This window comes from Equus przewalskii, chromosome 31 (assembly GCF_037783145.1).
Source record: "Equus przewalskii isolate Varuska chromosome 31, EquPr2, whole genome shotgun sequence".
Classification (NCBI taxonomy): domain Eukaryota; kingdom Metazoa; phylum Chordata; class Mammalia; order Perissodactyla; family Equidae; genus Equus; species Equus przewalskii.
In genome coordinates this window covers 10,875,641-10,901,040 of record NC_091861.1, presented here as the reverse complement: position 1 = coordinate 10,901,040, position 25,400 = coordinate 10,875,641, and the positions used below count along the sequence as shown (strand labels likewise).

The following is a 25,400-nucleotide window of genomic DNA, read 5'->3' as shown; positions in this document are numbered from 1 at the left end:
AGCATGGGAAATGTGTTCCTAATTACGACATACAAGAGAAGCCATAAAAATTTTTTTTTTAATTTTATGATGTCAAATTTAGCAAAACACTGGATTTTTTAAAAACTCTCCTTAAATCAAAGTAATGAGATAATTAATAAACTGAGAAAAAAATTTGTAATGTGGCAGGCAAATGGTTACTTTTTTGTATTTTTGCTTTTTGGGTTTTTTGGTGAGGAAGACTGGCCCTGAGCTAACACCTGTGGCAATCTCCCTCTATTTTGTACTGGGACACTGCCACAGCATGGATTGATGAGCGGTGTGTACGTCTGTGCGTGAGATCCGAAGCGGCAAACCCCACGCCACTGAGGCGGAGTGCATGAACTTAACTACCATGCCACCAGGTCAGCCCCCAGATGGTTAATTTTTTAATATTAAAACCTTTGACAGATCAATAAAAAAAAAACTCAATGAGAAAATGAGAATAAGCAAAGGATAGCTACAGATAGTTCACAGAAAAGGACATATATATGACTTTTAAATATATGAAAGGACACTCAACCAAATAAGTTAAGTACAAATTAAAGCTGCAATGAAATATTATTTTTCACTTATCAGATTAGCAAAGACTAGAGTTTGACAGTACTGGTCGGTAAAGCTACAGCAGAAATAGGCACACTCATATATCACAGATCAGAGCAAAAACCAATACAAATTCTATGTAAAGGAGTTTGGCAATATCTATCAAATTCCTACAATCGTTAGACTAGACATTTTCTAGTACTTTACTGTACAGTCAGTCACAAATGAGCTAAAAAAGATGAATGCATACAAAGATATTTATTACAGCACTTTCTGTAACAGCACAAGATAAAACAAGCACAAATGTCCATCCATAGGGAACCAGTTATGCCTGTGTGGTATGCTCTTTGTGAGTGTGTGTGCGCTGTTCATGCGCACACATCCATGCATCCAGATGCTTCAATAAGCATAGAATATCTCCAAAAGATGACACAAGAGACACAAGTCTAAGTCGTTCTCTCTAAGGAGGGGACCTAGGGGACAGGGAAACAGCAGTAGAGGGAACACTTTCTTTTTCTAATGTACTTTTTATAATATTTGGAATGTTGTTCTATCTGCACATATATTAACTATTCAGTATGATGAAACGAGCAATTCTTAAGAATTTGTCTAAGAGAACGGGCAAAGGGAGAGGGAAGCAGCATTTACTGAATGCCCATATGTGCCATACATTCTGTTAGACTGGTTGAATAACTTACCCAAATTCAATCCAATAGTTAGCTGCATTACTGGGATTCAAACTCAAATGTTAATTGCTATAAACACAGTTGGAGACATTTTTAAAAATTAAAATTTGAACTAGAGCTTTGGGGGCAAATAGTAGAATGACAGCACATTTGCAAAACTCCTTCTGTAAAACTCACCAAAATTTAAATAAAGTTGGAAAGAAACAAGTTATAATAATAATACAGCCACAACGCCATTCCTCAAACTTCAAATTAAATAAAAAACAGTAAGTGAACAGTTTCAGTGGGACCTCACTAATAATCCCTAACAAGGAGAGAAGATGATCAGATGCACAGGCAGGCCACTTGGTGCCTGAAAAAAGAACCATGTGGTAAGATCGTCTTAACTTTCTCCAACTCAACTTCCTAACTAGTCAAAAGGATAGTAAATCTGTTCATTCTGGGAAGGAAGACCAAAATCCAAGGAGCATTGCCCCATGGACTAGATGTGACTCCAAAACCCTTAACGTTCAGTGAAACTATTGTAAGAAAATACCCTCACCCGAGGCTCCCTGACCCCTTCTGCCTCACCCTCCACCACAATCTCAGTCCCCTTCCTCTCACCACTTCCCTCAAGCTGCTGAAAGACTGAAAAGAGACTATCAAACTACGAATACTTATGCCTGACTGTCAGCCCAAGTTCTGTTTCCACTAAAGGGGGAGGTAAATCAAGAAGAATCCACTTACATTACTCTTAAGCAAAGAGCAAAACTCCCCCATTCAGAGGATGAACTATATGTAAAAGACTGCAACACTGGACCTGTGCCTAGACACCAGATGGTGGGGGGAGGGAGGACTAGAGGAAGAAATCACGAAGAAGAATTACTCCAGGAAACAGGAAAGAAAAAAACACTTCGACAAACCTTCTCTGCAACACATACACACACTTGCTTATATTTGCAAAAGAACGCTAGGATAAACTGAAGACTAACGAAAATGGTTAGCTGTAGGGGAGGGAGGGAACAGGAATGACTACGAGGGAGACTACGAGGGAAGTAAGACTTCTCTGAATACACTTTGCTATATAACTTCAATTTAGAAATCATGTAAATATTTTATTTTATTATTATTTTTGAAGAAGAAGAAGATCAGCCCTGAGCTAACATCTGCCAATCCTCCTCTTTTTGGTGAGGAAGACCAGCCCTGAGCTAACATCCGTGCCCATCTTCCTCTACTTTATATGTGGGACGCCTGCCACAGCATGGCTTGATGAGCGGTGCCATGTCCACATCCAGGATTCGAACCAGCGAATCCCAGGCCGCCAAAGCAGAACGTGCGCACTTAACCACTGCACCACCAGGACGGCCTCCATGTAAATATTTTAAACACTTAAAAACCAAAGCAAAACTAAAAGAAAAAAGTAATCTTGAAATATTTAAAATAAAATGAAGCAAATTAATTTAACTATATGTCAAACTGGTAATAAAACCAGAAAGAAAAAAATTATTTTAAGTGACTTTAGAACTGTATTTTGACTGTACATCCTTGGTGGAATATACTTTTAGACAAAGAACTGCTAAATATCATTCAGTAGTCTGATTAACAGTGATATTATTTTGAAACTATATAATATATATATACACACACACAAATATACAAAAAGAAAGAGAATAATTATATACTAATGCTATTGAAAGTTTCAGTATAAAATCAAAGTACAAATCATGCAATATTAAATTTGAAATAGAAATATCAGTATGAACTCATGCTTTTTCACTTTAACAAAATGTCTATTTCCTGACTCTGTCTACAAAAAAGGCCTAGACCACCCAGTTACAGTAGCACCTTCTTTAGGAAAATGGTTGATTCCAGGTCTGGAGAGCAGGAGATTTACAAAATAAACTTGGGATATCTTGTGCCCGAAGCAAGAAAGTTGGCAATTATTAACGGAGTTGTGTCAGACAGACACAGGAGCCAGCCTGACGGGGCTCCCAATGTTACTCAGCTATCTATTAAATAGTAGAGCTGGGGGGCCGGCCTCGTGGCCCAGTGGTTGAGCTGGCACACTGCGCTTCAGCAGCCCAGGGTTTCACCGGTTCAGATCCTGGATGTGGACATGGCACTGTTCATCAGGCCATGCTGAGGCGGTGTTCCACATGCCACAACTAGAAGGACCCACAACGAAAAAAATATACAGCTATGTACTGGGGGGATTTTAGGAAGAAAAAAATAGTAGAGCTGGGATTGAAAGCCAGGGAGTGAGGCTTCAGGAGTCACATTCCTAACTACTATTCTAGACTACCTCTCAAACAAGAGAAATTAAATTAAGAGGGGGAAAAGAGATGAAAACCAGAGACCAGAATAGAGGAAAAATATCTAACTTGACTTATGAGCATCTTTTGTAATAGCTGATCTCCTTCAAACACTGTCTTTACTCAGCTCTCACATTTTCCCCCGCCTGACTGCACCTTCTCAGACCTTGTTGTTTGCTTCTCTTCTCCCCTCTTCCTAATACTGAAGGGCCCCAGGACTTCAGATCTTCGTGTTCTCGTCTTCCCTGTCCACACTATACTAACTGTTGGTGATCCAATCCAGTCTCACAGCTTGAAATCACATGTATATGCAGACAACTCCAAAATTTCTCTCTCTCCCAAACTCCAGACTGCCACCTTGATATGCCCAGTTAGATGTCCATTGGTCTCTCAGCCTCAACATACCCCAACTTCATCTCCACCCCCAAGTCCCGCAAAACCTGCTCCACCACAGCCTTCTCCATCTCAGCTGATGACAAATCCATCCTTCCAGGCGCTCAGACCAAAACGTCTGGGGTCATCCTTAACTCAGACCCTTCCAAACCTCCCTCTCTCTCTTTCTCTCATCCCACATTCAATCTCTCAAGAAGTCCTGCTGGCTCTACCTTAAAAATATATCCAGAATCCAGCTCCTCTCACCATCCCTACTGCTACCACCCAAGTCTGGGCTACCTTTATTACAGCTTTAGCCTCCTAACAGCCTGGGAACATGTCACCCTGTTTCTAACCTTGCCCCGCTTTACTCAGTAAAAATCAAAGTCCTTATGATGGCCTGTTGAGCAGGACCAACAAAATCTGGCCCCCTATGAACTCTCTGACCTCATTTGCTACCACTCCCCTTCTCTCTCACCTTGATCCAGCCAGACTGGTCTCACAGGTGTTCTTCAAGCATGTCCGGCACACTTGTACAACAGGACCTTTGGTCTAGCTACTCCCTCCGCCTGCAGCCATCTTCTCTGATACCTGCTTGGCCAGCTCCCTCAGCAACTCAAGTCTTTCTCCAAACCTTGTCCTCTCGGGAAGGCTTATTCTGACCTATGTGATACCACATTCCCCCTTGCTCTACTTATTTATTTATTAGCTTTCTCTCCCCTCCCCGACCAGATAAGAACAGAGATTTCTCTATTTCATTTACTGTTATATTCAAAGTGCCCGAGAAAGTGCAAAATCAAGAAGCACTAAAAAGGTTCAAGTAAAATAACTTAACACAACTAAATATATCTATCATATTGTGGAGCATAAGTGGGTTATTCAAAATAATCTGTTCAAAAGAAAAAGGCTTTTACGCTGGTAGAGGGGTATACCTAAATTCACCTATATGCTGCCTTTAAGAGACACATCTAAAACAAAAGGAGTCAAAAAGGTTAAAAGTAACAGAATGCACCAAAAAATACCAGGCAAACATAAATGGATAGAAAACAGGAGTCATGTGGCAATCAAGAAAATAAGCTTTGAAGCTGGACAGACCTAGGATCAAGTAGTGCCTACGCCACTTATTAGCTATGTGACCCTGGGGAAGCTACCCCTCTGAGCCTCAGTTGACTCATCTACAAAATGGCAATATTATCTATACCTCAAAGGGTTTTTAATGAGAATTACATGAAACAAAGCATCTGGCACAGGGTCTGGCACATGATCAATACTGGAACCTAGTGTAATTATTGCCCTTGCTATATCCCAAAATGGAACAAATGCCTTTCAATAGCTCTGCTATCAGAAATACAGTCCTGATAAGAGCTGTTTTAAAATGAAAGGAACACCAGAGTGGTGATTCTAGCTTTCAGACATCTATTCAGGTATCTGAAGAGGCCTGAAGAAGCCTTTAATGTTGAAAGTCTTACCACATAACAGGAGCCTATGCTAACTATGTTTTTCCTTCCCTCTCAGGTAAAACAAAAAATACTTACTATGCCCTCTAGGAGGCTTCTTAAGTATTTTATGAGCCAGCAACTCTACTTCTAAGAATTTAGCCTAAAAATAAACTCCCATTTGTGAGGAATGTGAAATGACATGTATAAGACAGGCTTACTCACTGCAATAAAACATTTGTAATAACAAAAGATCAGAAATAAATAGCCATCAGTAGGAAACTTGGTTAAATATATCCACACACTAGAATACTAAACAATGTCTTTCTAAAAAGATCGTTATGTAGTGATATGGAATAAACTCCAAGATATACTTTTTTTTTCTGTTTTTTCTCCCCAAATCCTCCCAGTACATGGCTGTATACTTTAGTTGTGGGTCCTTCTAGTTGTGGCATGTGGGACGCTGCCTCAGCGTGGCCTGATGAGCAGTGCCATGTCCACGCTCAGGATCCGAACCAGCGAAACCCTAGGCCGCCGAAGCAGAGTGCGCAAACTTAACCACCTGGCCACGGGGCCGGCCCCCAAGATATACTCTTAAAAGAAAAAAATCAAGGGGAAAAAAGTGAGCATTATAATGTTGCCACTTATGTAAAGAGGGGGATCTATATCTATGTCTGTTTGCACATGCATCAAATGTCTCTGGAAGCAAACTCAAGAAACTAGGGACTAGATTAAGAAGAAAATTTTTCACTGATGCTCCTTTTCAATTTTTTAATTTTTTGCCTATTTGAATGTATCACCTGTCATCAAAAACATTTAAATAAAGTAAAAAGACTACTGAATAGTTAGTTTCTATCAGTGATAGGCAAATTAGATAAAGCCTGAATTTATTCACCAAATGTTAACTGAATACCTCCTAAGTGTTGAAGTTTTAATGTTCAATTTCATGACTTGACACCATAAGCAAAGATCACAAAAGCAGAAATAAACAAGTGGGACTACATCAAACTAAAAAGCTTTTGCACAGCAAAGGAAACCATCAACAAAATGAAAAGGCAACCTCAGAATGGGAGAAAATATTTGCAAATCATATATCTGATAAGGGATTAATATCCAAAATATAGAAAGAACTCATACAACTCAACAGCAAAAAAAAAACAATCCAATTAAAAAATGGGCAAAAGATCTGAATAGACATTTTTCCAAAGAAGACACACAGATGGCCAAGAGGTACATGAAAAGGTGCTCAGCATCACTAATCATCAGGGAAATGCAAATCAAAAAAACAATGAAGTATCACCTCACACCTGTTAGAAAAGCTAGTTTCAAAAGACAAGAAATAAGTGTTGGTGAGGATGTGGAGAAAAGGGAACCCTTCTGCACTCTTGGCGGGAATGTAAATTGGTACAGCCACTAAGGAAAACAGTATGGAAGTTCCTCAAAAGATTAAAAACAGAACTACCATGTGATCTAGCAATTCCACTTCTGAGTATTTATCCGTAGAAAATCAAAACAGTAATTTGAAAAGATACACTCACTTCCGCATTCACTGCAGCATTATTTACAATAGCCAAGGCCTGGAAACAACCTGAGTGTCCATCAACAGACGTATGGACAAAAAAAAAGTGGCATATAGATACAATGGAATATGATATTATTCAGCCATAAAAAAGAATGAAACCTTGCCATTTGTGACAAGATGGAGGGACCCTGAGGGCATTATGCTAAGTGAAATAAGTCAGACAGAGAAAGACAAATACCTCATGATGTCACTTACTTGAGGAATAAAAAAAACAAGCTCGGAGATACAGAGAACAAGTTGGTGGGGGATGGGGAGTGGGAGATATGCGTGAAGGGGGTCAAAAGGGACAAATTTTCAGTTCTAAAATAAGTAAGTCATGGGGCTGTAATGTATGGCATGGTAAATACAGTTAATAATACTGTATTTGCAGATTTGAAAGTTGCTAAGAGAATAGATCTTAAAAGTTTTCATCACAAGAAAAAAATTTTGTAACTATGTACGGCAATGGATGTTAACTAGACATTGTGGTGATCGTTTAGCAATATATAAAAATATTGAATCACTATATTGTACACCTGAAACTAATATAACGTATGTCAATTATCTCTCAACAAAAACATTTTTTAATTTCATGATTTCTTTACTTGATGAATGCTGTGAATCTTAGGAAACACCATGCTTAGTCAAACGCGTTTACTGAGCATGGCAAGCACAGTGGACTTACATCTACTCCCATTACGTCCTTTCTCAAAAAAATATCTCTAGCAGTGGTTTGCTCTCAGTAAACTGCTTGATGGATAACAGTTTCAAGTGCAAATAAATTTTGGCCTACAGATGGAGATCCAAACTAGAAAATTCTAGTGGTCAGAGCTATGGTGAAACCGTGTGACTCAATATCATCCATTAATAGATCAACCAAGACTAAATAGCATAGATTTATGTCTTAAATGGTGCTTCTCTCATCTGGCTGCTCCTCCCTCACTTTGTCCTGACTCTTACTATCACCAGAACACACTGGAAACAACTTGTAATTGCTGAAAATAGGAATAATGACACTACTAGTCCAATAATAATAGCAGCCATTATTTACTCAACACTTACAGAGTCCTCTGTGATTAGTGCTTTTTTAAACATGATTTTATTTAATCCTCACTGTAAGCTTGAGAAGTTGATAACATTACCTACTTTACAGATGAGAAACCAGAAGCTTGGCAAGTAAGACAAATTGCCAGTGGCTACACAGCTAGTAAACAGTAGTTCCAGGAGTCAAAGCCAGGTATGGCTCACTCTAAAGCCTATGCCCTCCAGGAGAATGCTAAGTTACCTCCCAAAACCTTCCTCCTATCCCAACATTACCAGTGTCTGAAAATATCTATAGCCGTCCTTCGGGACCCCTTCCTGAACTCAGTGCTTACAAGAACACGTGTCCTTATCAGCTCTCATTCACCTGCAGGGCAGGCTCTGCCAGCCAATAACTAAAAACAAGATGGCGGCAGGAAGAGGTCAAAGGTCTGGTGGGAGTTCCTAAGGCCACAGACAAGGAGAAATCCCATTTTATCTCTCACGGGCCACCACGACACGGGCAGTTCCTCCAGCAGAGTCCTCAGCCAGAGCTGTTGGGCTGGGGAGGCCTTTGTCTCCTTCTGCTCCCAATTGTATAGTTTGTTGCTCCAAATGCCCCTCTGTGTGGTAGATCCAAGACCAGGGGCTCACCAAGGAGCCAACCCTCACAGGACAGCAAAGTACAGGCACGCTCTCATCTGTCAGCATTTCCCCCTAGTCCTCAAAACTCTGAGGACGACGTCAACAAGTCGAGGTTACAGAGCACTTTACCACAGCAAGTGTTAAGGTAGTATTCTCTGGATATTACCATCGGGATACTGGTGGCCCCCAGGAGGACCTCACTATTGTGGCATCATCTGAAGTCGGTTGTTAGCTGATTGAGGACATTCACAGGCGCCAAGTGATGGCCACTGCTGAGAAAACTGATCATCCATGCCACCGCTTCAGTGCTCAGTGAGAAAGGAAGGGAAAAATATCCCAGGGATACGATTAAAATGTAGTCATTTCCCCCTTAAATTTTACCCATTTTTCACACCTACTATTCCATTCTTAAGGCCAGAGCTGTTGCAAACTATGCCTTACTGAAACATAAAAGCAGAATGGTACACACTTGGGATTTTGTATCCTTTTGCACAAAATAGGTAGCTTTGTTCTGACCTAAATTATAACATAAGCAGAATTTTCCTCTCTCAAAAAAGCAGAATGAGAAAAAAGGCGAAAACAATCTTGTAAAAAAGAGAATGAGAATAAAGAAGAAATCATTTTGGAGAATTTTCCCTTTGATATTTGAATAAACCGTCTTAAAGAAAAAATAGAATTACTTCAGGATTGTTTAGTTTAACTTAACTGATGTTAATTGAGAACCTACAATTGTTGAAAGAATAAACATGATTATAAGAAATGACCCTAAATACTAAAGGTTAGTCGGAAAATCTAATACAAACAGTTTTGATATGACATAGTAATTAATAAGATAGGTACACACAGGGTGCTATTTTTCCATCAGCTAGAGTTGTTTCCTGACATTAAACAGTATTCTCAGGCCACCTGAGTTGTCATTCAGTAAATCTTCTTTTACCTACCTTGTACCATATGGGACCTATTTGGATAATATATATAGGAAACAATTTGCATATACATCTGGTCTTTCACCTTTCCAGCAATTATCACCATAATTAAATAATTAATTGTACATCCCCGGAGGGCAGAAAAACTGCTGATTTGTTTGTCTCACATCAAGCAAAACACCTGGTCCAGGATCCCTGCCCTACAACAGGCTCTCGCATGTGGAATAAATGAGTGAACATCCAAAAATATACAGCCCAACGACCGGGCTTCCTCGATGCAATCTCCAATATTCACTAGATTACACACAGCTTTTAGTTAAACACAGTTTCACTCCAAGCCACAGAAAGAAGTTACAGACCAAAGAGTCATAAAACAAAAACTCTGAAGTATTTGTATTAAATGAAAATCCTAGAGAACAGAGAGAAATTAAATCCACAGACTATTTAAAAGCCATTTCATGCCATAGTTTCTACTTTTTCCTCTCACCAAACTAATGTTTTTAATAAATGAGAATATAATCCATTTCAACTTGGCAATCCTTCTCTTTTTTACTGCGATCCTGTAATAGAAGTGCTGATTTACAATGAAATCGACAAAAGGAAGACAGCACAAAGAAGGAGGACAGCATTCAGCCTGTATAAACAGGATTATCAGTTTTTTAAAGCAAAAAATGACTGGGTTCAAACAAAACATTTCCATTGAAAATATGATTCGATTATTCATTTCCGAAGAGTTTAGCATGGTGATGAAGAGAAATGGTCTGGAGTCAGGCTGCCTGGCTGGAACCCTGGCACTGCAACTTATTAGCTGTGTGACCTCGGGCAAGTTAACCTGGGTCTTCCTAGCTTCCTACAAGTGGAAAACGATGTGAGGATAGTACTACTTCAAAGAGCTATGTTCAACTGTCACCCGAGTGCACGGAGGGGCCTTCTCTGACCACCAATTCTAAAACAGCCTCCCACTAGTTTCTCTCCACCCTTTAATTCCCCTTTATTTTCTTCGTATCACTTACTACTATCTAAAATTATTTTTAAAAATTATTTGTTGTCATATGACTTCCCCCATAGGAGTAAAAATCTTGTCTGTCTTATTTACCTCTATATCCCTGGTGCCTAGAAAGTACCCAATACACCCAAGCAGGAACACAATAAATATTTGTTGAGTAAATGGATGAATAATATACAACAGAGAGAGAGGTATTCTGTAAACATTCGATAAATGTTAGCCATTATTATTCAAATAAATAATTCAGGCTTTTGTGTTCTTTCTTTAAAGAATTTCCGTCACCCTCTTTGAAGGTTTCATTTACTATTCACCAAAATCAAGAATTACATTAACTTTTTCCTTCCACTGTTAGGAGCTGCCACTGGGACAGATTATTTCATTTAAGTCCACCTCAGACATTTGCTGGGCACCATACTAGGAACACATTTCTGTAGATACAGCAGTGAAAGGCAGTCCAGTTAGCCAAGAGACTTGCATCTTAGTTTAGTGCCTGCCTCCGGCCAAGTTTCCTACTTAAAGGCACTATGAGGAGAAAGGAGGATATGTACAGACCATAATTGAGTTAGGGGAGGTGGGAGTTTGTAAAGGGTGCTGACCACTTACTGGAGATCTCCACATAGTTCCATGTGGACCTTCAAATTCCGACTCATTATGGCTACAACTCTACCTTAGTTACTTTTTTTCTTGATAACACTATCACCAAAAGGCAAACTGGGTTACTGCCTAGGTTCTCAAATTTAAGCTGGTTAGATGCTTCTGAATTATTCCCAAATAGATAAAAGTTTACACAGGTCCTCAGCAAACTAAGGAAAATATATTTGTGTATGTAAATGTACATACACGTTAGTATAAGATTGCCAAAAGTTCACTCTCAAAAGGACCATCCCTTATTTTGAGGCCGTGTCCTTCTACTCATTTTGGTGTTAAACTGTCCTTTCTTTAAATAAGTAATTATGTTGATAGCTCATGGTGAGCTTCTCCCCACTTAATTGACAAACAAAAAGTTGGCAACAGCATCCCATTCCCAAAAGGTTTTTATTTTTGCTTGTTTATTTTTTACAAATTTTATCAGTGAGATTCTGAAATCCAGAACATCTAGAAGTAAACAGAACACAATTAACAGCTGCCTGGCCAAACTCCAAATGCAGAATACTTGGTCTTTTATTCATTGACACAGTGTCTCTTCATTCACGTAAGCCCAATTTTCATTAACCATTGTCTACTATTTCAGTAGATCTTAATTATAACTCAGATAATATTAACAAAATTTTTCTGACCAGGTGTTTGAAAACGGTATGGACCTTTCCCGAAAATGCTTAAGTCTTGTCATGCACTGACATAAACACTATAACCAAACTGTGCTCTTGACTTTGTTGTGTGTGACTTTTTTACTTTTCACACATCCTCTCTAAGTAAGCCTTGTCATAGACAAGCTGAGAGCATTGAGAGTATTCATTTTGATGTGGTCAACTCCTGTCCCCAATATCTTGCACTGGAATATTCAAAGCTTTCTTCAACCTCAAAATCTCTAATCCATGACCCTTCCCCATTCTCACTACCATTCAACCCTGTCATGTCCTCACTTATCTCTTTCCTCAGGTGATATGCCATGATCCTTTATTATTCTACTCCCTTGTAAATATCCTTAACTCCCCTCCTTTCCATCCCTCTTCAATATTTCCTTGGCAAACCCTTACTATTGTGAAACCCACGCATGCCCCTACTCCACACCTGTACAGCTCAACATTGTTAGAGACACATATACAAATGGGCTACCTGATTTCACTTACATTGTTGGCCACAAATCCCAAATGAGGACTCAACAGCAGCTGACAATCCTCTATACTTTGGGTACATTCACTTTACTCTAAAACTTTCATTTCATGAAAGCTTTCTCCTCCCTCGTCTTACATCCCCATTTGCCAACTGATGTTTTGTTTTATAGTTCATTAATAATACAAAACAATCGGAGAGTCACTCAGTTATTCACCCACATCAAAACTACAGCCTATCCACAACCTTCATGAGATGTCCCTGCTGTTATCAAAAACCAAAACCACCTCCCATGCTGTGGATCCTTCAGTCTCACCTTTTCAACGGCTTTGCTCCTGCACTTACTCTTGCTCACCTGCATCGTCAATTACTCCCTCTCAGATGGACTTCGTCCAATAGCATATAAACATACACTTGTATCTCATCTTAAAAGAGAAAATTCTCCCATGACCATATGTCCCCTTCCAACTATGGGTCTACATCTCTGCTTCCCTACACAGAAAAAGTTCTTAAAAGAAGTTTTTGTAGTTGTTTGTAAGTTGCTGTCATCACTTCTCAGTCTTTGCTTCAACCTACTCCAACCAGGTTTGCTTCCACTTTCCACTAGTCTTATCAAGGTCACCGGTTACTTCTATGTTGAAAAACCCAGCAGCTCCATCTGACACAGTTGACCCTTCTTTCTTTATTCTCTTGGCTTCTGCAACACAACGCTCTCCAGATTTCCTCCTAATCTACTAACAGTTACTTCAGTGCTCTCTGCTCCTCCCTCTCTAGTGCAAATGTTGGCATCCGCCAGGGCCCTGTTCTGAACACTTCTTTCTATTTTATTCATCTTTTCAAACAACTAGCTTTCGATGTTACTAATTTCTCTCATTTTTCTTTGATTTTTTATTTCATTAATGTCTGCTCTAATTTTCTTTATTTCTTTCCACTTTCCTTTATGTTTAACCTGTTCTTTAAGTTGCAAAACTGACCTGAACCTGTTTAGTTTTCTTTCTAAAACTGGCTGATTAATTTTTACTACCTTATTTCCTAATATGTACATTCAGGGTAATAAATTTTCATCTTAATTGTACTTTAGCTGAAATATTCTACATATGTTCAAAGAGAAGAGTGTACTCTGTCTTGAGGATACAATTCTACACATTTCCATTGAATAAAATTTATGCTGCTTGTTCAAATTGTGTTTATTCTTACTAATTTTATTTCTGTTTGCTTCATTACTTTTTAAAAATCTGTTTCATGCTTTTAAAAATTGTCTCCATCAATTTTTTTGATAAATATGTCAAATTTCTTGTTTTGTATATTTGGAGCTATGTTGTTACATACTTACAGACTCAGTAACATAGTTCCTTGTGAATAATATCTTTGATTATTTAGGATAATGACTTTATCTCTAATAACGCCCTTATCTTGCTGGTCTGATATTAATGTTAATATGCTAGATTTTTATGACCTTTTTTCAACCTTTGTCATTAAGTTGTAATGACTTTTAAATAGCTGAAGTTAGGTTTTATTAGTTTTTTTTTTTTTTTTTAAAGATTTTATTTTTTCCTTTTTCTCCCCAAAGCCCCCCGGTACATAGTTGTGTATTCTTCTAGTTGTGGCATGTGGGACGCCGCCTCAGCGTGGTCCAATGAGCAGTGCCATGTCCGCGCCCAGGATTCGAACCAACGAAACACTGGGCCGCCTGCTGCAGAGTGCGCGAACTTAACCACTCGGCCACGGGGCCAGCCCCAGGTTTTATTAGTTTTTATACAAACTGAGAAACCCTTTCTATAGGAGAGTTTAATTCTCTTACATTTATTTTGTGATTATTTCATCTAATTTTTTTTTCCCTTTTCCTCCTTCTACAAGATTTAGTTTAATTTTTATCCCCACTCCAAGCTGGTAAACATTTTCTCTTAAATTTCAAAATGCATAATATGCTGAAAAAAAAAATCCATTTTCTATCCTGCTTCCCAGTAACACAAGACCTCAGAAGTTTTAGCTCCAATGTTTCCCCTGTCATCTTCCGTGTTATTCTTATCTAGCAAGTTTTGTTCACTTTTTTCCCCAACATCTTAAAAATAAGCAATTGCTTTTTGTTGCTTTATAGTCAGTGTTTATTTATATTTATCAACCTGAAATTTCTTTGCTTATTTTAATTCATGCATCCAACTCCTTTCTTCTAGATTCAATTTCCTTCTTCCTGAACTACATTTTTTTGGTGGTTCAAGAAGAAAGGGTAGGCACAAGCCGGCTGGCAGCACACGAGGGCAGGGGTCAGAAACCGGTTGGAGGGTGAGCTCTCCTGTGTTCTAGGAAGATTCTTCACTCACTATGTCGACCAACACAGATGTATCTCTTTCTTCATGTGATGAAGATCAGGGATCTAAACTTATCCAAAAAGCTAAAGAGGCACCCTTTGTCCCCATTGGAATGGCAGGGTTTGCAGTAATTGTTGCATGTGGATTATATAAATTGAAGAGCAGGGGAAATACTAAAATGTCCATTCACCTGATCCACATGCGAGTGGCAGCCCAAGGCTTTGTTGTGGGAGCAATGACTCTTGGTATGGGCTATCACATGTATCAGGAATTCTGGGAAAAACCCAAACCTTAGAAGAAGAGATGCTGTCTTGGTCTTCTTGGTGGTGCTTGCTTTAGTTACACATCTCATATTGAGCTTATATGTTTATGTTGAAAATAAATCATTTGGGTCAGACAATAACATGGTAATTTGAATATTGGCTTCCTTTCTTGCAGGCTTGATTTGCCTGGTGACCAGATTACTAGTAACTAGTTCACTAACTTAGGTCATTCAGGGGAGTCAAATTAGCACAAAAGAAACATGTCACTTTTAAATGCACTTGATAGTGGTAAAATGTCTACCTTCTTCCACCCTTCTGATGAAATTAGTTCTGAAGAAGACAACACACCAATCCTGGAGTACTCCCAGTTGCTGCAGAATAGCACATGCTTTTGATGTTATGTAGGAATCCTATTTACCCCAGTTAACTTTTCTGCCTGCCGTGTGGACTGATTGAGTGCTTTGGTTTTTAGGGCTAGTTGGCCCTTGAAGAAAAACCCTTTTAGAACAGTGCATGGAATATAACATCGTAAGCCTCCCCACAATGGACACTGTGTGTGTATTTAAACCAAACCTAAAAAGCTGATAACAGCTACTTAGAAGTACTATTTATTTCAGAATCAAACTCGTAAACGTAAGAGTAACTTAATTATGGATCCCAGTTTAGCTCTTTCGTAATTGCAGAATTTTATTTTTGCTGCTGTTATAGTAGAATAATTTTTAAATCTCATCTTGAAATAGAAATATGTATTTTCACTGCTAATGCAAAAGTAAATGAAAAACACCTTTTAAATGTGTGCAGTATATTTATTTTCTCTGTAAGGATCATAAATGTTAAACTCAACAAATTACCTACAATGGAAGTGATTAATTTATGAGCAAGCTGGTTTGGTCAGGTATTATACACAGGTTTTGGTATACTACAGAATGCTTTACTGCAGTTGTAAAATTCTCTTGTCTAACCTGGATTTACATTCCATGGTGATAACATGGTAAATGTAGTGTTATTAAAGTAAGTGAACACAAAAAAAAAGAAGAAGAAAGGATATGTAGGTAGAAAAGATCTCAGTCTTTATTTCTCTGAAAATACATTTATTTTGTCCTTATTCTGAAAGGATCATTTAGTTAAGAGAATTTGAGGTTAATGGTTATTTTCTCTCACATTATGTAAAGATATTATCCCATTTTTTAATATATTATTATTGCTGATGAGAACTCTGCTGTCCATCTAACTGTTGTTACTTTGGAAATCGTGTTTTCTCTTTGACTGCTATTCAGATTTTCCTCCTATTTTGAGTTTGCGATTCCACTAGGTATAGATTTCTTTTTATTTATTCTACTAGGTATTTGGTGTGCCTCAATCTGAAGACATATCTCTTCAATTCTCGATAAGGCTCAGCCATCATCTTTTCAAATAGCGCCTCTCAAAGATTTCCTCTATTATCTCTTTCTGGAATGTCTATTAAATCTATGTCGTACTTTTTCATTCTATGCTCCATATTTCTTAATTGCTCTTTAATATCCTCAACGTCTATTTCTCTATGATTCATTCTAAGTCATTTCCTCAGATCTATATTCAAGTCCATCAAGTCTATCTTCGGCTAGCTATGATCTGCTCCTTAACCATTCTACTAAGTTTTCAATTTCAGTGACTACATATTTCATTTCTAGAATTTCTATTTAGCTCTCTTCCTAAGCAGCTTATTTCTTTTCACTCTTTCATTATGATTTTTATTTTTGCCTTTAAAAAAAATTACTTTAAACAAATTTATATTTTCATTTATTTCAAATTGTTCCATTCTTTCCACTTCTTGGGGTGGTATTTCTCTGGTTTTTTGCATTTATTAACGCTCCCCAAAGACAGTTAGTTTCCTCATGTAATCCATAGTGGGGTTTTTTATGGTGATAGTCCTATGAGCTCCAGATTTTGATTGTAATTCTACTAAGCACTTTTTCATCTGTTTCTACCAGAGTCTGCCAAAGTCATGAAACTACTTTTATGTTAATTTCTCAGTTTAGGGTTTCTATTCCAGACACGGCACAGAGTTAGAGTAACTTTTTCCTCACTTTAAGTTTAGGCCTTAGGTAGATGGCAAGCTTCCTTGTCAACTCCTTCAACAAGAAGAAGAGTTTTTCCTAGTTTTATTTGCATGGAGATGCAGCCATCTAGGCTTCAAGCCTCATACAGGAGGCTCATTTCTGCTCCCCTAGCACAGGTGGTGTTGATGCCACAACTGCCGTCCCCCTGAGGGTTCCATACTTGACAATGCTTACACTAGATCCAAAAGCACTGAGGATTGTCACGCTGTTGGCTGTGCTCACCATTCTGGCTTTGATTTCTCTTCATTCCTGCCTCCTTTAAAGCCAAAGTTACGTATTTTAATTATATTTAAGCCTATCTACATGTTTGCGGCAAGAAGGAAGGAACCATGTCAACTCAGTCCACCACAGTACTGTACTCGCCTCTTTTTTATAGCTACACATTTTCCCTAGGTGAATTTACTCAGTCATGTGACTTTCAACACTATCTGCACCATATGACTCCCAAAACTTTATCTCCACTGTAACTCTTCCTTGAATTTCCCTCTAACAAAATTTATATCCAGAATATATTTTTAAATACTCCTATAAATTAAGAACTTAAAGACAACCAATCCAATTTTAAAAATAGGCAAAGGATTTGTACATACACGTCACGAAAGAATACACACAAATGGCCAATAAGCCTACTAAAAAAGTATGAAAATGTAAATTGAAAATTACAAATGAGATACCACTACATATACCAACTAGAATGCCTAAAATAAAAAACACTGACAACACCAAATGTTGGTGAAAAGGTGCAACAGTCAGAACTCCCGTACACTGTAGGTGGGAGTGTAAAATGGTACAACTACTTGGGAAAATATTTTGCCAGTTTCTTAAGAAGTTAAAAATATGCCTTTGCTAAGACCCAACAATTCCACTTCTACGTGTTTCCCCAAAAGAAACGAAAATATAAGTCCAAAAAGACTTGTACAAAAATGTTATAACAGCTTTATTCCTAACAGCCCCAACTGGAAAGCACCCAAATGTTTATCAACAGGAGAGTGGATGAACAAATTTTACTATATTCATACAAAAGAATACTATTTGGCAACTAAAATGAGTAACTTGATACACACAACATAAATGATTCTCACACCCAAGATAAATGGAAGAAGTAAGGAAAATGCACTGCTTGATTCACTTATATGAAGTTCTAGAACAGGCAACTCTAACCTACAGTGACAGAAATAAGAAGAGTGCTGTCTATTTGGGGGAGTGTGCTGATTTGAAAAAGGCAGAAGTGAACTTCCTGGGATAATAATGGATGTGTTCTTTATCTTGAGTGGGGGTGGTATATATTTTTATCAACTCATTGAACTGTCGTGCCAAAATCTGTGCATTTCCCTGTATGTAAATGTTATCTCAATTTAAAATAACTACCCGTCAACCTTTTACTTAACTGTGACTCAAATGCCTGGTTTTTATGGGATCGTTAGATGTTTAGAAAGCTGAACACTAAATATATACATCCAGTTGTTCTAAATATACAAGGAATAAAAATATATAGATTTTTAGCCATTTTTTAGGAGACACAGACTATGTTCAGAGGCATTTCATTTGCCAAAGCTACTGTTTTGAACACTGTCCAAAATTTATAGAGAAAAACATCTCCTATGTGTTATCTGAACAAATTGTACAAAACCACTGCCTTGCAAGAGTAGTTCTCAAAAGCCTCAACCTTCTAAATGCACATCGCCAATTAACATTGATCAAAAAGAGCTCAAACCATCAGAAGCCAGGAATACCCTCATCCTCTTTGGTCACACACAGAGTCACTTATTAACCCTAGCCAGGTTGCTGTGTTGTACAACTCCAGGGCATACCTTTCACGTTCCAATCCATTCGAATGATGCCCCTGGACTTGTACACAGTCACACTCAGTGGCCCTGATCTCAGCTCTTCCAAATGGGTAGTTAAACTGAGGCAGCAATTGATATGACTTTATACAAGCAACATAGATCAGCTTGGAAAGTTAAATGGTCAATACCATTTAATTGGTCGTACCGGTCATACGAGTAATAACAACTTTTCTGTACTCAACTTTACTGTGGTGGTTTGTACCGTCAACTTAGCTAAGCTGCAATGTTTCCCCCAAATTCCCTTCCCTATATGGTTGTGAGTTATCACCGGCCATGAGAAATTGGGCAATATTTGGAAGGCAGACCGTTATGCCCTGGATCTCAGTCAGGTGCTTTTACACCTCACACTGTGACTTGAATCAAAATATAGTCACAGACTTGAGTTAGTTCAAAGACCTAGAGCCCCCTGAATGAAGGGAAGGCTACGTCCCTGAGGAAAGACAATGCTTTATACCCCAAAATGCATACTGTAAATCTTCCTCCTAGCTTTCTCCTAAAGGGAGTTGTGGCAGTTTACTAGGGTGACTACACATTGGAGATGTGGGGAAAAAATCCAAACTAACGATAACTCCTGAAGACCCAAAACTCCACTGCGTTCCACTAGTCAGAGCAGGAGCTTAAGCCAATCAGATGATCAGTGAACTTGTGGACTAGGCCCATTTCACAGTGGAACCAGTGGATCCCCAAATCTGGCCTGTGGTTACTTCCCCAGTTCTGGAATACACACACTCAGCACCTGCCAGAACCTTCACACTGGTTTCCTGGCCTGTGAGTTAATATAGGGGCTATTATACTGGAAAAGGGCAGGTAGAAGCTATGAGAACTACATGGTCTTACCAAAATAGTAAACCAAAAGCAATATTGCCTCCTGGAGGGATTACAGAGGGTAGTGTCACCATCAAGACGCAGCCCACACATCTCCACTCACCATTTGGCCTGTGCAGAAGACAGATAAATCCCAGAAAGTGACAGTAAGTTATCAACACCTACTCAGTTGGTAATTCCAATTACAGCTACTATTCTAGATGTGATTTCCTTGCTGGATCAAATCAACATACCCCCTGGCACCTGGTGTGCAGCTCCTGTGCGGGTAAATGCCTTTTTCTCTATACTGGTTAGTAAAGAACATCGGAAGCGGTTTGCTGCTTCATTCACTATGCCACTTCGGGGCTATTTCAGACCTCCAGCCTTACGTCATAATCTAGTCCAGGGTTTCAACCTCAGCACCATAGACATTTGGGGCCAAATACTTCTTTGTTGTAGGGGACTGTTCTGTGCATGATAGCTTGTTTAACAGCATCCCTGGCCTCTACTCATTACATACCAGTAGCACCCTGCCCCCAACTTGTGAAAAAGAAAAACATCTCTGGATGTTGCCAAATGTCCTCTGGGAAACAAACTGCCCCCAGTTAAGAACCACTGATCTAGTCCACAGGGACCTTCACCACCTTTCCTTCCACAGGACATCACACTGGTCCATTATGTTGATGATATTATACTGACTGGATCTGGTGAGAAGTCACAACTACTCTAGACCCCTTGATAAGATACCTGTGTGCCAGAGGGTAGGCAAGAAATACCACAAAAATTCAGAGGCCTGCCTCCTCAGTGAAATTCCTAGGAGTCTAAGGGTCTGGGATGTGTCAAGATCTCTCTTCAGGGTGAAGAACAAATTGCTGCATCTGATCCCTCCTACCCTTAAGAAAGGGACACCAGGTACATGGACTTTGAAGGGAACATAGACTTCATCACCATTACAGGTAATCCGAATGCCTGCCAATTTTAAATGGGGGCCAGAAAAACAGGGATCTGGAACAGGTCTAAGGCTGTCATCAAGCTGCTCTGCCATGGAACCCAGAAAACTCACAGGTGCTTGCAGCATCTGTGGCAGAGAGAGATCAAGTATTGAGCCTTTGGCAGGCTCCTATATGTGAATCATGGTGCAGACTTTCAAGATTTTGGAGCAATGCTACGCCATCCTCTGCAGATAACCACTCTCTTTTGGGGAAACAACTTCTAGCTTGCTGTTGGACCCCAGCAGAGACTAAATAGTAGACCACAGGCCACCAAGTTACCATTCAATATGAGCTTCTCGTTGACCTGGGTATTGGCTGATCCATCAAGCCAAGAAGTTGGGCATGTGCAGCAACGTTCTACCATTAAATGGAGTAAGGCTTGAGCAGGTCCTGAAGGCATAAGTTAAGTTGCACGTGCAAGTGGCTAAGATGCCCCAGGCCCATACTCCTGCTACAGTGCTTGTCCTGTCTAAATCCACACCTACGGCCTCAGGGTGAGTTCTCAGTTGATACAGGAATAAAAAAATTCAAGTTTACAGGTGGTTCTGTATAATATGCTGGTATCACCCAAAAGTGGATAGTTGTAGCACTACAGCCCCACTCTGGAGTAGCTGAAGGAAGAATGGTGAAGAGAAAATTCCCCAGTGGGTGGAACTTTAAGCACTGCACCTGGTTGTTTATTTTGCTTTGAAAAAGAGAGAGTGTGAAGCATGGATCTAGAGATCCACAGACTGGTGCTAATGATTTGGCTGAATGATCAAGGACCTAGAAGGAACATGGTCTGAATATTAATGACAAGAAAGAAGTATGTGAATAGGTCTCGCTGAATGATCACAGCATGTGGAGATAGTTGTGTCCCATGTGAATGCTCACAAAGATGACTCATGCTGTAGATATCAGCCTCTTTCTCCAGCCACCCATCTTCCTAGCAATATAGACTAACATTCACCAAGGCTCATCTGTCAATTGCATAGAACAATACTGAGCTGCCCAAATGACAGCACAATTCCCCAGAGGAGGGGCTGAGGCTAGCCAATTACCTGGTAGCAGGTTGATTATACTGGGCTACTTTCATCACAGAATGGGTTGATCTCACTGGAATAAATACTTGCTGTAGATATGAATTTACCTTCCCTGTCCGTAATGCTTATGCAAAAACCACCATGGGTAGACTTACAGAATACATTTCTCACTATCATGGTATTCCACACGGCGTGGCTTCTAAGCAAGGAACTGACTTTACAGCAAATGAAGCATGGCAGTGGGCTCATGCTTGAAGAATTCACTGGTCTTATTATATTTCCCAATACCCTGAAGCAGCTAGCTTGATAAAACAGTGGAACAGCCCTTTAAAGATTCTGCTATGATGCCACCTGGGTAACAACACCTTGCAGAGCACTCTGAATCAGTGACTAATACATGGTGCTATTTCTCCCACAGCTAGGATTTGTAGTCCAGGAATCAAGAGAGAGAAATGGGGGCCAGCCTGGTGGCGCAGCAGTTTAGCTCACACATTCCGCTTTGGGAGCCCAGGGTTCGCCGGTTCAGATCCCAGGTGCAGACCTATGCACCACTTGTCAAGCCATGCTGTGGCAGGCGTCCCACATATAAAGTAGAGGAAGACGGGCACGGATGTTGGCTCAGGGCCAGTCTTCCTCAGCAAAAAGAGGAGGATTGGTGGCAAATGTTAGATCAGGGCTAATCTTCCTCAAAAAAATTTTTAAATAATAATTTTAAAAAAAGAGATAGAAATGGGTCCTCTATTACCCTTAGTGATCCACCAGTGAATTTCTTCTTTCTAGTCTCCACAACTTTGGGTTCTGCTACTGTAAAAGTCTTAGTACGTAAGGGAGGAATGCTTCCACCAGGTGTCAGAGTAATGGTCCATTAAATTGCAAGTTGAGACTGCTTCATGGCAGTGAATCAATAGGCAAAGAAGGGGATTATTATACTGGCTAGGGTGACTGATCCTGACTACCACCGGGAAATTGGGTTGCCCTTACATAATGGCTTAAGAAGGAGTATGTCTAAATGCAGGAGATCCTCTGGGGGCACCTCTTATTACTCCCATGTTCTGAGATAAGTCAATGGAAAATTACAACAACCCAATACAGGCCAGACTTCTGATGGCCCAGACTCAGTAGGAATGAAGGTTTGGGTTACCTCACCAGGCAATGAATTATAATCAGCAGAACTGTTTGCTAAAGGCAAAGGGAATACGGAATTAGTAGTAGAAAGAGGTAATTACAAATACCATCTATGACCAAATGACCAGTTGCAGAAACAAGGACTGTAATACTTATGAGTATTTCTTCCTTATTCCGGTATGAATATACCTGTGTATATACTAACAAATTCTTTCTTACTTTTTATTCCCCTTCCCCATTTCCTTATCACCCAACATTAAAGTATTAACATCAGCTAACTTTTTATGTTAATATTGAAGTTACAGGATACAAAAAGGAGTGTGTGACTCAGAAGAGATATGAACATCACCCAAAAGATGAATAAAAGGACTTTATATCATCTTTTGAGGAGAGAGTTAGCATGTTTTTGGTACACCTAGGATAGCTGCATCGTGTTAGGCAAAAGGATAATGTTGTTATTATCTTTATTTGGAAGTTAAGTATGGATAAGAGAAGCATAGCCACATCTCATGCTTAAAAGGGATGGCGAAGGCAACATGGGATGGGCTGTGATGGCTTCTAGTACGTTAACTAAGCTGGAACTGTATTTCCCAGAATTCCCTTCCCTCTATGGTCCTAGATTAGTATTGGCCATGAGAGAAATTTACACAAGACTTGAAAGGCAGAACTGAAAAAGTGGCTATTTATATGCTCTGAAGGTCAGTGCAGGGCCAGACACAGCTGCAGCTCACACCTGACCCAGATGATCTGTTGACACATCTTGTGCACATGGAGCAGCAGCCAGGCTTCGCAGCTCCTTCAACTCCCACTGGATCACCTGCTTCAGCTGCTCTGAATCCTGATCCAGGTGCACGTGCAGCTCTATGATGAAGGGCATCAGCTTGTCCTGCAGCCACCCATCTTAGAGGTTGGAAAGCAGTGAGAGAGAGAGACGAGATCCCGTTCGTGCTCAGAGATTCCAAAGTGTCTTATTCTCCCTCACTTCACATTCCTCTTTCCTTTCTGACTAATGGCCTGGTGGATTTCAGCCTCTTAATACCAGACTCCAAAGCAACAACCATATACAGAATGCTTAACCAGCTCCCACAATTGTGTCATTTCAATCGCAGAGTAAAAGCCTTAATCTATATTGCTCGCAGGATTCTATTTCCCCGACTAAACTCAGATGTAATAATACAGTAAGATTGCAATGTTCTTACTTTTAAAAGGTAGTTGAACGTGGGATTGTATTTCTAATTTAAGTCACTATTACATAAACTTGACTAAGGTGAAATTAATTCCTCTGAATAAAAAAAATACCTATCAAACATTATTTTTAGAAAGATGAAGACAAATGCAGTTCCTTAAAGAGAAGGAGGACAAATACAGAATTACAAGAACTTTCCATAACTCCACCAAAACCTTGCCCATCAAGCCATTATCTATAATTTCTCAGGGGGCAAAATATAAGCATTATGATTCAGAAAAGACAACAGAAGAACATTATATTCCAGCATACACGATGACATTACCAAATTATCTTCAGCTTGTAAATGCCTGACTTAAGATCTGCCTTTATATTTGGGTTCAGTAAAATCAATGCAGTCTCAAGAGAGATTCCATTAGCATGTTTAAAGCATTAATCAATCAAGTATATTTGTACTCAGTCAGAAGGATGAATATACTGACATGAAGAAAATGGTAAGCATGGGAAAAAGGCAAGACCAAAGAACATGAGTTTAGTTGCATATTTTCATCACCGTGGGCTAGGAGAAAATACATTCTGATGGGCAACTGTGAATTTTCTCATCACCCTGGTTTTGATTCTCGGTTTCTTTGGTACCATTACTGAACACCTACTTTTGCAAAGTATGTAATATACACCTAATAACTTAAAACCAACAACCCACCCAAGCAGGTATGTATTATACTCACTTTACAGATAAGCAAATATGTCTAATGTTATATACCTTGTAAATGGCTAAGCTGGGAATTAACCAACTCCAGGGATGTCTTGTCTACAAAGTTTGTGCTATTAAGCATGACATACCACAGGTACGTCCACTCCCACTGAGAACATCAGCGTCACTAAAGCACTATCCTCCTTGCAGCCTGCTCCGATTCCTCGTTCACCAGGCCACCTGCAGATAATCTGGCTTTCCACTCGGCTTTCTTACACTTAATACACGCATTCCAGTAAACTAGAAGGTTATACTTTGCAAAGTAAATTTAATACAATTTCCTATATTAAAATTTAATACAATTTTTATAATTTGGGGGTATAAAAGGAACATAAATTCATGCCTTAAAATACACAAATTTTTTAAAATGAAAATCACATATAATGCAGTCACCCTGAGGTAAGAACTTAAAACTTTGGCATATTTACTTCCTTTATCTAAATGTAATAACAACAACAGCAGCAGCTAACAAATAGCTTGTACCAGGAGCCAGGCCCTGTTCGAAGGGCATTGCATGTGTTCCATCATTTAAACCTGAGAACTCTATAAGGTAGGCACCATTGTTATTCCATTTTACAGATAAAGAACCTGAGGCATAAAGAAATTAAGTGGCTTCCCAAGATCACAGAGCTAATAAGGGGCAGAGTCGGGATTTGAACCCACAAAGTCTAACTTCAGAGCATGCGCCCTTAACCAAGAAGCTATACTGCCTCTACCCTGAA

General features: G+C 39.3%; 1 protein-coding gene and 1 pseudogene across 4 annotated transcripts in view; one reads left to right on the top strand and one right to left on the bottom strand.

The window, feature by feature from the left end:
• The window catches only part of MARK1 (microtubule affinity regulating kinase 1), a 123,086-nt gene that overhangs the window by 77,341 nt on the left and 20,345 nt on the right, over positions 1-25,400 (bottom strand). The gene's annotated exons all lie outside the window — the stretch shown is intronic.
• Positions 13,088-15,005, top strand: LOC103559458 (HIG1 domain family member 1A, mitochondrial pseudogene; annotated as a pseudogene).